Below are 13,417 nucleotides of genomic sequence, written 5' to 3'. Positions count from 1 at the left end.
GGTAAAGTGTTGCCTTCCTGAACAAGGTTAGCATATATCTGTATCATAGCCTGCTGCATGTGAAGCCCGAATCAGTACATGCCACAGAGGTTGAGCACATAGGCAAATCAGGAAAAACCTATTTCTGTAGGGCACAGAACGGGAAAACAGCTTGTTTTCTAAGATACTACATGACCAGCAGCCTTAAACCATGCAGAGAAGCTGCCAAAGCTTGTTGATAAAGTTTGCAGCAAAGAATCACTGAGTGGCATTCTTTGTTTGCCCTCAGCAGAATGACGCATGCTGCAGCAAAATTAAATTCAGGCTGTGCCTAATACTACAAAGTTTGCAATAAAGAAGCAGCTCGTTTCATTTTAAGCAGTTTCCATAATGATCTGTGAGTAAAAGATAGAATATTAATGAGGAAAAAGATAATATGACCATCAAAACAGAGGTTCTGCATGCTACAGCTGAAGATCCTCTTTAAATAGCTTCTGCACCACTACATTTTCTTTTGAAAATTTGTGTATCTTTTTAGAAATATATCCACTCTTTATCTGGGATTTCTAGGAATGTAAGCCTGTATAAGTTATTCCAAAATTCTATCTGAAGCTTAAAATTATTGCTGTCCCTTAAAATTATTGCTGCAATACATACATTGAAACTAAAAACAAATGACTGTTTTCCACAGAAATATTCAGTAGGAATCACAGAAAAAACTCAACACAACATGTTATGAAAGATCTTGATTCAGACTAGCAGGACTTTAATATAGTGTCTAGTGTAACCAGTTTGTTCTGTCAATCACATCAGACAAGGAAAGTCAGCTTTATTTTGCTGGAGTTCTTGTTTTATTGTTATGAATATATAGCTTAACTCGAAAAAAACTGTAAAATCTGTATCTATCTGCAAAGGCAATTATTATTCATTATGTATATAAATCATGTATCATTTGTGATTCTCAAAGAATTACACAACAGTAGGAATTTTTATTAGAGCTGATTGGCAAGACATTAGGGGTTATACTGACTTTGAAGGACTTTGAAGGACAAGTTTTGCCTATGTTAGTTTGAAAAAAAAAAGTTTTGGCATACTTAGAATAATAAATGTTGTTGGGGTTTTGTGTTGTTACTGGGAATTATATATCTATTTCAATTTCTTTCTTATATCTTATATAAAAACAACAATGCAAATGATGGAATGACAGTTTTATTCCCTTTTAAAAAAATTGTCCTTGTGTAGAACTTTGAAAATGTTGGAGGGCTTTTTCCCACTTTGAAATAGCATCATTTTTTGTTAGTCAAAGTTCTGTTTTCCATCCAGCTCTAGTCTTCATTACACACTTGCAAGTGCTGTCTTCTTCTGATAGCTGCCAAGCGGGGACACTTGTGAAAGGGTCTGCCCAACATGACAATAGCTGCTGGTAAAGCAGGACACCCCTTGACTCCAAAGCCACTTCTCCAAGTACCAGAGTTGAGTACAGAGGTCAGGTGAGCTTAGCCCACATTCTCTTTAAGTGCAGACACCTTCTATTTCTCTAAAGGTGAAATCACAGATCTGGAGGGATGGCTGCCCACCCACCAACCTACCAGCATCTGCCACAGATCAGCCACATCAAATTGTCTCTTTCTCAAAAGGCACCAGCAGGTATTTAACGCTTACAAATTACTAGGCAGAGCCACATACTGTTTTTTAATAAATACCAAGCAGGCATCAAAACCACTGGCTCTGAGATTTTTGGGCTACTTTTTTGTCATAAGTATAATGCATATTGTACTGTATAAATGGTATATGCTGTTATAAATAGTATGTTTTATTCCATACTGAATATAGAAGTATACATAATGCTTGTATTTATGCTATACAAAAGTATATGCCTCCCACGTGCATACAAAGCTGTGCATCCCAAAAAAAGAGGAAATCAGGCAAAACCACCAGGAGTCCTGTGTGCATGGACAAGGAGTCCTGGACAAACTCAAACACAAAAAGGAAGCCTACAGAGGGTGGAAGCAAGGGCAGATAGCCTGGGAGGAACACAGAAAGATTGTCCGAGCAGCCAGGGATCGGGTCAGGAAAAGTAAAGCCCTGGGCAGTGTCCCTCAGGTGTCAGTGTCGGGACTGGTGCTGTTTAACGTCTTTGTTGGTGATGGGGACATTGGGATTGAGTGCATCCTCAGCAAGTTTGCTGATGACAATCAAGCTGTGTGGTGTGATCAACATGCTGGAGGGAAGGGATGCCATTCAGAGGGACCTTGACAGGCCTGAGAGGTGGGTCCACGCAAACCTCATGAAGTTCTACAGGTCCAAGTGCAAGGCCCTGCATCTGGGTTGGGGCAATCCCAAGCACAAGTACAGGCTGGAGGATGAAAAGACTGAGAGCAGCCCTGCTGAGAAGGACCTGGGGGTGCTGGTGAAAGAGAGGCTGGACATGACCTGGCAATCTCCACTTGCACCTCAGAAAGCCAATTGTACCCTGGACTGCATCAAAAGCAGGATGACCAGCAGGGTGAGGGTGGGGATTCTGCCCCTCTACTCTGCTCTGGTTTACTGCAGAGTACTGCGTCCAGTTCTGGGGTCCCTGACATAAGAAGGATGTGGATGTCTTGGAGTGAGCCCATTAGAGGAGGACCATGAAGATCTCCCTGAGAGGAGGTCCATGAAGATGCTCAGAGGGCTGGAGCACCTCCTCTGTGAAAACAGGCTCAGAGTGTTGGGATTGTTCAGCCTAGAGAAGAGAAGGCTCCAAGGAGACCTTAGAGCCACCTCCAGTACCCAAAGGGGGCCTGCAAGAGAGCTGGAGAGGGACTTTTTACAAGCATATGTAGCGATAGGATGAGGGGGAATGGCTTCAAACTGACAGAGGGTGGGTTTAGAGTAGATATGAGGAAGAAATTCTTTATGATGAGGGTGGTGAGGCACTGGAACAGATTGCCCAGAAACACTACCACATCCTGGGAAATGCTGAAGGCCAGGTTGGATGGGGCTTTGAGTAACCTGGTCTAGAGGAAGGTGTCCCTGCTTATGGCAGGGGTGTTGGAACTAGATGACCTTTAAGGGACATTCCAACCCAAATGATTCTTTGATTCCATGACTCTATGAAAAGTATTTTGTGCTGGTAAACAAAGAAGGAATGTCAGTACCTCTGAATGGTGTGCAGCAGGGGCTCAGTATCCCCTTCTGCCATGTATGTTCCATGTCCCCTGGGTACACTATGTAAAATGCAGCCTTATCCCTGTGTATCAGTCATGAAACATTGCTACCATTTACCAGTGTAGGATCATAATCTTGTGCCTCAATTGCACAAAATGTGAAGTGGATGTTATGAGTCTTCCTTTTCCCTGACAATTTTCTTGCCTTGTCTGTTTAGCCCTTAAGTTCATTGCTTTCTGAAACAAAGCTGATGGTTTATTATGTGCATATTTGTTCTGCACAGCAGGGACTTGCGTCTGAGTTGGAGCTGAAGAAATAAATAGCATAATATAAATAAAATCCAGCATCAGCTGATGTATCAAAGGCAGATAAATGAAATGAGCAAAAGACAAACGTGTGCTTGGAAACAGTGCCTTAGATAAACCTTTTGCTTTAGACTTATGGTGTTTTTTGTGATACAGCACCATGACCTTAATTACCTTTTGAAGCCAGCAGTGAGCTCTCTTTTATTTTTTTTATTTTTTTTGTTCTGTTAAGATATTATTGTGGGATTTCACCCTTGCCTGAATATTTTTACTTTTTTGGGTTAAACTTTTGTTTGCCTGAGAAGTTCAACTGACCAAACTAAATTAGCTGCTCTGAGAATACACTCAAACAAAGCATCTTTATATGGTTTCTCTCATAAAAGTTTAATGCAGTGTATAATTAGAAAAGGTTGAGTGCTTCCATTAATTCTGCAGTGTTTTCTCACCCATTTATTCTGATAAACCTAATATTTTGCTGACAGGATGAACCTAGGCTCGTTTAAAGGTGTATGCAAATACATATTTATCAATGGACCCCAGAAACAAATCTCACAGGAAAGGGAACAAAGCAGGAGTTTTCATGAGACTCAGCTGACATTTTCTGTCTTCTCAGAGCTTTAGAGATGATGGAGAACTCTGTGAGAATGTTAAAGTCTGGGAATCCCAGATATGTGGTTAATGGAGTTGAGTGATGTGCAGATCAGTAAGATGTCCCTGAGGAACTGGTGCCTCGCTGTTTCTGTTGTAGATCCTTTCCCTGAATAGCACAGCCTGGGCAGAAGCTGCAATGTTGCCACAGTTGTGTAGCAGCAGCCGTAGGATAAAATTTGTAAGAGTTAATACTACTTGAGGCATCATTAATTCCTAATGGGTGCTGTGGAGAACAATATTACAGAGATCCTCTCCTGCTTAAAATCCCATGCAGTCTAATCCCTTGGTGTACTGGTAATAGCAGTGATGTAAAACTGTGCATAGGTCTGTTGGCTAAAATTAGGGTTTCTCAGGAATTTTCAGAAGGATTTTTGCTCGAGATTATGACTTCAGGACTCTGAATATTACGTATATCTCTGCTACACTTTGTGGTTATAGCTTCCAATAAATCTTGGAGAGTGCTGTGTAATTTCTTACTGAATTTTAATACAGTTTCCAAACAGTATTGCTAACTTCAGAAAAAAAACTAATGTGGAACAAATAACTCTATAAGTGTGTCTTACAACACCCCCTATTTTAATGTCAAGTTTTAATGCAAGATTTCACTGGAATGCATACATTTCCATATTTTAGTACACAAAGAGACAAGGTGTCTTTAATACAGACACCTCTGATCATCTCAGGGGGATGATTTTGTAGTGTCTGTCGGGTGGCCTTATGATGTGCGTGTGTGAATTCTTGACTCTTCCGAACCCGAGAGAACATCAGCATTTTACCTGTCCTTAAAATGCTTCGGACTCCTTGGCAAAAGAACACTTCAGTGATTCCTGAGCTGGTAAATTGGCTGCTGCAGCAGTTCTTGGCAAGGTCAGCACTGCAGTGTGTTGTAAGGTAATGGAAGGCAGCTCTTACAGCAAGTGTGTATTGCCCTTCCTTAGAACTATTCCCTTCTTCTGTGCTTGTGTATGGGAACAGGGGGTGGTGTGTGTGTGTGTGCCTACACTTTCATGGGGACCTTTTCCTCCTTAGCTTTAGTTAGTCCGTCATTGGAGTATGAATGTGTGGAAGTTAAAAGACTCCATGCCTTTCATAGAAATTCCTAATAAACAGGCACTAAACATATGTTCACATTGTTTCAGTGTTCCTTAGTGCTTTCAAAGATGCCTGTCCTGCTCTCTGCACACATACAGGGGGGCAAGGGATACACAATTGGTGTTATCTGTCTTTTAAAATCTTGCCCGTTTTTTCCCAGAAACAATAACTATATTGCAATATTGCTGCAACAAAATTCTGTTCCTTAGATGTGCACCCAGGTTTTCTGAAGGCCAGAAAAAGAGGGAGCAAAGCTAAGTAGCCAACTGTCTTCCTAAGAAAAAAGTTAGCAACATCTTCCTAGAAGAAGAGGAACATTAACCCACAGCTACATGCCCTGACAGCTAGCTCTGTGGATTGGGTCTGTGAACTTCCTCCAGTGCTTTTAATTTGTTGCAGAACATCCAGCGTGTAGGCTATAATAATCTCTGCCGTGATGCCACTGATATTCTTCAGGGATGTCAGGAATGGATTTGGCTCCACTGTTTCTTGGCCTTTTGTACTTTGTCAAAAAGATTTTCCATTGTCTGTTTCCCAAAACAGTTGTCTTTCCATAAAGGGCTGTACTGAGTCCAAGGGAGAGGGAACAGATGCCTCATCATCCATTCCAATTAAAGAATTTTTAGAGAGGAGGAAATCCTGCCATGGTGCCTGAGTCACAGAGCTAACATAAGGGACCAGGATCTTGTTCCCATTGTGTGCTGAATTGATACTTCCTGATATAATTAAAATTTTATCACTTTTTCTGCTATTAGGAATGTGGAAAATTATTCGGGGCTCCTAGTTGCATTGTAACACGTATCTTTTACTGAAATTTAGAATAGAACTTGGAGGTGCAAATACTCATGGACTTCCTGAACAATTTATCTGAAGCAAATTTTGTGCCACAGGTTTGTTTCTTTTTAATTTAAAAAAAAAAAATGGAAAGGAAAACAAAGAAAAAAAATCCTAAAGCTCTACTTGTCATTATAAAGAAAACATTAAAAATATCTCCCAGGCTTGGTTATATGATGTTATTTGAGAACAGCTATTTCTCAGTAACTCCATATATGGGTATTCTTATTCCATCATTATCATGACTCTCACTTCTAGCTTAACTCCTTTTCAAAGTGGGTTAAGTTGAGCAAGAGCATAGCAGTTTGGGAAGGGAAGTGAAATTGAAAAACAGCCTTCTGAAGAATGCCTTCCTGTCTTAGTAGTATAGTGAGTTTACAGGATTATTTGAAGACAGAAGATGGGAAAAATCCTACCAAACCAACTGTGAGCCCACAGTGGTGACATTATTATCACGATTGCCCTATAGAGCTGGTAATAAGCTACATATTTATATTTTTTATAAGAAGATTTTCAAATGTGCAATATGGAACATAAAGCTTAGGTGGGAAATGCTTTAAACTGAAACGTGTAGTGAGTTATCACCAGGGACAAGGGAAGAATTTTACCCCTCGTTGATAGAAGGGGCTGTACGGTGGGTTGACCCTGCCCGATCTCCAGGTGTCCACCACAGCCACTCTGTCACTCCTCTCCTCAGCTGGACAGGGAGAGAAAGCAGAATGAAAGGCTCATGAGCTGAGATAAGGAAAGGGAGAGATCACTCACCAATTACCATCTGGGTCAAAGCAGACTCAAGTTGGGGAAATTAATCTAATTTGTTGCCAATCAAGTCAGAGTAGAGTAATGAGAAATAAAACCAAATCTTCAAACACTTTCCCCCCACCCATCCCTGCTTCCCAGGTTAGCTTCACTTCTGATTTTCTCTACCTCCACCCAGCTAGCAGTGCATGTGGATGGGGAATGGGAATTGTGGTCAGTTTATCACATGTTATCCCTGCTACTCCTGCCAGGAGCCTGCGTCAGCACAGACTCTCCATGGGGTCACAGCCTCCTTCAGGCATCCACCTGCTCCAGTGCGGGCCTTCCAGGAATATTTGCACCCCGCAGACCTCCGTGGGCTGCAGGGGCACAGCTGCCTCACCATGGTCTGCACCACGGGCCGCAGGGGAATCTCTGCTATGGCACCTGGAGCACCTCTTCCCCCACTTTCTACACCGACCGTGGTGTCTGCAGAGCTGTTGCTCTGGTATATTCTCACTCCTCTCTCCGGCCACAATTGCACAGTAACTTTTCCCTTTCTTAAATTTGTTATCCCAGAGGTGCCACCACCATCACTGATGGGCTCCACCGTGGCCAGCAGTGCGCCCAATACAATCTGTTAGTTAGCCAGTCAAGCATGGGACATGATACCTCATGTAGCAAAGAGGTATTTTTCAACTCCAAGGGAGCCAAACAGTGCTTATTTCAACAAAGTGGAAATGGTCAGCTGATAAAAGTGGATAAGGTGGAAAAATAAGGCTTATGACCCCTGGCTGGATTTTATATGGGAGGTGGCTTACAGAGGGTATCATACTTTTTAATGGTGTTACCTGAGATGTGTGTGTCACTGAAAGAGGGAACCTCTTATAAGAAAAAAACTGCAAAATATTCAACTGTAAAATGAAAAAAAAAAAAAAAAGGAGTAGGTAGAAAGATGCTTTTTTGTGCATCTTTAACTTGTTTTGTACTAAAATGATTCTGAAGTATCTGGGTTATAAGAAGCCATTCCACATCCAGAAATGTGGTGTTTCTAAAGCTGTCACACCTATAACCTGGGGCATCAGGGTTGTTGGAGTGAGTGCCTGTGTGTTTTGCAGTGCATCCGAAGGGCAGCAGTTGCCCCATCCAGACTGAGAGCAGGATTACTGGGATTTAGAGAAGAAGAAGGGTTTTCTGGTGATGCGTTAGAGTTGATGGCAGAACTCACTGACAATCAGAAAAATACCGGAGAACACTCTTGGACTCTGACTGGCCCAAGAGGAGTTCACAACAGTCAGCAAGTGCTGTTGGCTGGCACAAACTGCAATTTCAGCACCTCTAGTTTGCTGGAGCAGTAAAAAATTTAAGTATTACAAGGCACAAAATACAGACTCCACCCCACAGTATACAGGCTACACAAGAGTGGCTATAGGGAAACAACCCCCAACACACATGACAGAGGTATGTGTAACATAGGGAGACTTTCAGAGTCTACTTGAGGGACTTGGTCAAATCTTTGGAGACTCTGTGGTGGTTTTCATGGGTTGGAGGAATTTTATGCTAAAGTGTTGGATATAATCAAAAGGATCTATCTTTTGTGGATATAACACAGTGAAAAGCTCTGAAAAACTGACCCTTGCTTTGTGACACTCTGTACTTCCTTTTTATGCATGAAGCATAAAAGGAGTAAACTTTGCTTAGAAGTGAGGCGTTTCATACAGGAGGAAGCTTTATTTTTGTATCAGTTTGTTATTCTTTAGCATATTCGCATTGTTTACTTTTGCCACTTTCTTTCAGCTGCCTGGAAACATTTAGTAAGTTGTTAGCACCACAGCATCAGCTGACTTAAGATTCAACTCCAATGAGCTTTAACACAAAACCTTATAATCTGTTTTTCAAAACACCCCAAGAATATTGAATTAAAGGTCTTTATTCTTAGTCAGGTTTTGAGCAACTAGGAATCAATTTTATCAGGACAACAGCATGGGATGTACTTTTACAGTAATATCAGCTTCTTGTCCTGACCTTGTATGCATTGCTGAGCCCAAATTTCTCACCAAAACCATTATTCCTTTCTCCAAGAACCAGACTGATGATGCTACATGTGTTACAAGTCACTAATGCAATACAGTTTGGGGTTTTTTTAATTACTCTTTCAACTTTCTATTCTGATTTTAATCTCAGAAAGCTGAGAAACCTACTGTGCGATACCAGGACTTTGACTCTGCAAGGTTCTGAACATCCTCCTGAGACATGCTGTTGACTCCCATCAGAGTTTATGAAAGTGTTTGATCAGCTTTGGTATTTCTGCTATACTTATACTATAAGAAGTATAGCAGACCATGGGGTACCTTCACACTGAAATTTTCCAGTGTGAAGTTGCACTATGTTGGACACATCTACAGAGAGTTCAAATCGGGCATTCTAGAGTAAATATCCCAGCAGCACTTTAAAATGTCTGTTTCAGTATGTGGGAATCTCCAAGAGGAATTCCTAAGCCTCAAGTATGGTAATTGAAATTACTTGGTTATATGAAATTGTTTCCAGGATAATTCATGTTAGTGATGAGTCCCAGTTAATACTAACTGTAAATGTTTATTTTACTTATCGGACTTCTTGAAATATATTGATATCTCTCTTCTAAATATATACCACTGCTCACAGGTGAAAGAATATTAAAAGTTTCACAATATCATAGAGCCCACACTGTTTAGTTTTAAGTAGTTTTGTTTTAGCGTATTTGGTGCTTAACATCCCAACTATATTGCAACCCATAAACCTTCACTACTTCTTCTGCAGTGGTTTTTCCCTAACTAAATGACTTACCAGAATTAGCTTCCTAAAAGGTCAAGTTGAACAAGCAGGCTATCCAGCAGTTGCCCTGGTACATGTTAACTGGTTGAGATGGAAAGCAGTGCTGAGAACTTTCCGACATCTCAATTTAAACACAGTAAATAATATGTGTACTTTATGTCTCAGTTCATTTGAGACTCCTCTCCTCTCAGTCCTGGGCATGATGATATGCATAGACTGTACCTCAGATTGAATTTACAGGAAAATCTTGGAATAAACAGAAAAGCCACATGGCAGTAAAGGGGAACAAAGAAGCAATAGCAAGGAAAAGACTGATGGCAAACATTGTGAAAGAGCCTGCACCCTGCATAATGGTACTATTCATATATATAAATCACGTGCTTATGTGTTTTTCTGGATCTGGGCCTAACTGCACAACTGGATTTCTTTCAAGTGACAAGCACAAGAAAAAGCAGAACACAAACATAGATTCTTCTGGTGGAGGGTGTAGTTCACAAATTAGAAAGTCAAGGACTGTAGAGGAAAGCTGCAAAAGACCTGGAAAAGAGAAGAGAGCAGGATATGATTTTGCACTGTGGTGTTGCAGTGTTAGTATTTAAAACTGAAGATGTTCATTTGGTGAGTTTGAAGGTTCATATTCCACCTCCCATTAATCTTTAGTTGTATTTTAAGAGAATGGGACCGGATGTGGACTGAAATCCTTCTGAGGTAAAGAGCAAAGCTTTACTTTGGTCTCTGAGGAGGTTGCCTACTGTTTTAGTGCAGAGTAGGGTTTTGAAAGCTTTTGTAAGAGTGCATTATGAAACCCTGAATTGGTATTGGATGGTGACTGTGAAAGATATTAAGGGTGTGGTAACAGATGGGTGAATATCCTGAGTGCTGTGCTGTGTAAAACTAAAGTGCAGGTAGGTCACAGCAGATTCCCTTCAGATCTGACCAGTGTTATATGCAGAAGAGAGAATACAGCTTGTTCATCTGTCAGATCAGAGATCCTGCTGTCATGCTTAATCTGTTCTTTTGTCAGAAAGCCAGTTGGCAGTCTAAACTCTGAGCCGTATATATTCTTATTTTTAATGTTTGTATGTTGCATAATAAAAGTATGAGAGGTGTGGAAATAAAATTGCAGCTTGGTCAGCTTCATTTTGAAGCAGATCATTCATTTGAGTGGAAAATTAGTGGCTATTCTACACTCTGTTTTCCTCTACATAGATACACCCAGAAATAGAAAAAGGTTTTATTAATAGATGATGGTACATTAATGTCATCTAAAGATAGTTAAACAGGAAGCTAATTGGATTAATGTATAAAATACAATATTTCAGTCGAACAGATCTCACAAATGTGACGCTGTGCCTTATCTAATGGATGTGAAATCTCACATGAGATTAGAGAACACAGTGCCTTGTGATGCAGAATCTTCCTTTCCTGCCCCAACCACACAGCCATAATCATAAGTATTCATGACAAAAATCAGTGATCTTAGTTTTCCTGACGGCTTTTGTTCACTGTTCCTAGGAACTGTTTTCTGTGTTTTCTCAAGAGGGTATTTAGAATTTAAGCTCCCTCTCTCTACTTGTTTATTATGTACAGGGCTGTTCATTTGCCAAGTGACCATGGCGCCAAGTTCCAGCTTGGCATTTGTGGAACATTTTCCTTTCAGTCCCTTGAGAATACATGCTTTGGCCTTTCCAAAACCAGCAAATTCTCAACACTCTAATGAAGTGGTGTGGTCTAGGCTGAAGTGGACAGAAAAGTTACCAGCATCTGTCTCAGATTTGTGGCTGCAACACAACACAAATTATAGAGTTATTAATGATAGCTTTTGAAAGAAAAAAATGAAGGGAGCCTTTTCTTTTTTGATTCTATATTTGAATAAAATATCTCTAATTGCATGGGTAGAGCATTAAAGTCTTTTAGTACATATTATATCTTATTGCAGACTGTTAAAAGAAAAATAAAAACAAACCCACACTATGCAGCAGGAGGCCAGACTTGTAAAAGATTGTGTAATTCTGCTCCAGTAAAATTGGCCTTTTACAATCCATTATGTGGTAAGTCAATATAAAACCAACAGACCTCATTTACAAACTGGGAATCCCTAGCATAGTCACTTTCCAAACAGGGTACCTGATCAAAAGCATTTCCTATCAATTCTGCTGCTTAGCAGTTCCTTAAAACCTTTTATTCTGCTACCTGTAGGCAAGCTAAGAGCAAACACCATCATTGAGAAAATACTGATTTTTGTAGGATATCATATGTTTGTTCTACAAATAGCAAATAGACACAGAATACAGTTTATGTCATGGTGAGAAGAAAATGTTTTGATTAAGTCTGGAATCTGTATTCTCTTAACCCTTCAGTGCTCAATTTTTACAGTTTAAAGGAAGTAATGTGATACTCTTCTTTAAAACACAGCAACAGATCATGTTGTTCTTTGTTAAATCTGGCCACCATTCTTCCATTAAAAAATGAGAAGATGAATAAGCATACAGGGCTTAACCAGACAAAGACTTTAAATCTATTAATTCATCTTGATGTGCCTAGCTTCTGCACATCCTCCTTTGGAACAGAATAGTTAGTCTGTTAGGCCTCTGAGGACTAGCTTTTTACATGTGTGCTGGTGAGTGAATCCCATGCCTTCTTGTAAATGAGTAATAGGGAGAGACGGGGCAAGAAGAACCACAACAAATCTCTGTTAGGATTAGACAGCCTTGTAGCTGCTCAGTAAGAAGTGAAAACTGGTTGGTCAGAGCCTGAATAGGAAGGACAAGGAGCTGTTGCTGAGCTGCTGATGAGAGAATCTTTGGAATAGAGGGGGTAGGGGCAGGGAGCTGATTTTGCTGGAGGTGTTCTTCGGTAGTAAGCATGGGACTGTCATCTTAATTCAATGTCAACTGGACTGTCCCAGTCTGCGTCCAGCTCACTTCGGCCCATCTGTTCTCATCTGCACCTGGCTTATCCAGATTCACAGCATCACATCCCTTCTCCTCTTGAGTGCTGGCAGGACTCTGGAAGAGTCTTTATCTGGTACAGTACAAAGGCAAACTCATATCTGCCAGTACAGCTGAGCTGCTCATTCTTCTGTGCAACACACGGGGTCTTTCAGCAGTTGCCTCACTGAAGAGCCCATGTTTAGTCCTTTAGTTCCCTTGAGGAACTAGGAGATAGTGCTACAGCAGATAAAGAAGGTGGGGGTACTTTAGCCACAATACCAAGCCAAAAGGAAAGAATGGGGTTCTCATGCAAGGGTCTGACTCCACCACCCCAACACAAAGTCTTTGGTGAGGATCCCAGTGCCCTTCTCTAGTCCAGAAACAGGCTTGAGTTTCAGATGCATCACAATCACCTGAGCAGTTTGGTGACTGCATCTTACAACACCATCCATAGTCTCCTGGATATTGCTAATTTATGTGATACAGAATAATGTTTGCCTCCTTACAGTATCACAGATTACCCTGAGAAGTGTCTTTAGCGACTGTCTGACAGCTGACAGCTGCCTGTTGGGACCTGATGGGCTTCCATACTCCAGTGACCTCCTCTCTGGAGGTGACCTCTTGGGTGATAGTTTAGTTCCTGCATCAATTTTACAAGCAAGATCCCCAATAATTACCTAGGTGTTTGGGGTTTTTTTCCTGAAAAGTGTGTGAAATATTAAGTACTTCAGAGGCTTTCAGTCCCTGCTTCCCTGCTGAGAAGAGATGGATTTTTTCTGGAGTTTTTTTCTGTAATTGGTGTAGAGTAGGAACATAGTTCTCAGTGGTATTGTATCATATAGCATTTGGCTAATGCTTTGGGGCTATTTCTGGTAACTGCAACAGGAATTACAGTGTCAGGATAAGTCTATTATATGTTCT

This window comes from Myiozetetes cayanensis, unplaced genomic scaffold (assembly GCF_022539395.1).
Source record: "Myiozetetes cayanensis isolate MyiCay16 unplaced genomic scaffold, myiCay2020 scf7, whole genome shotgun sequence".
Taxonomy (NCBI): Eukaryota; Metazoa; Chordata; class Aves; order Passeriformes; family Tyrannidae; genus Myiozetetes; species Myiozetetes cayanensis.
Note: the sequence above shows the minus strand (reverse complement) of the source record.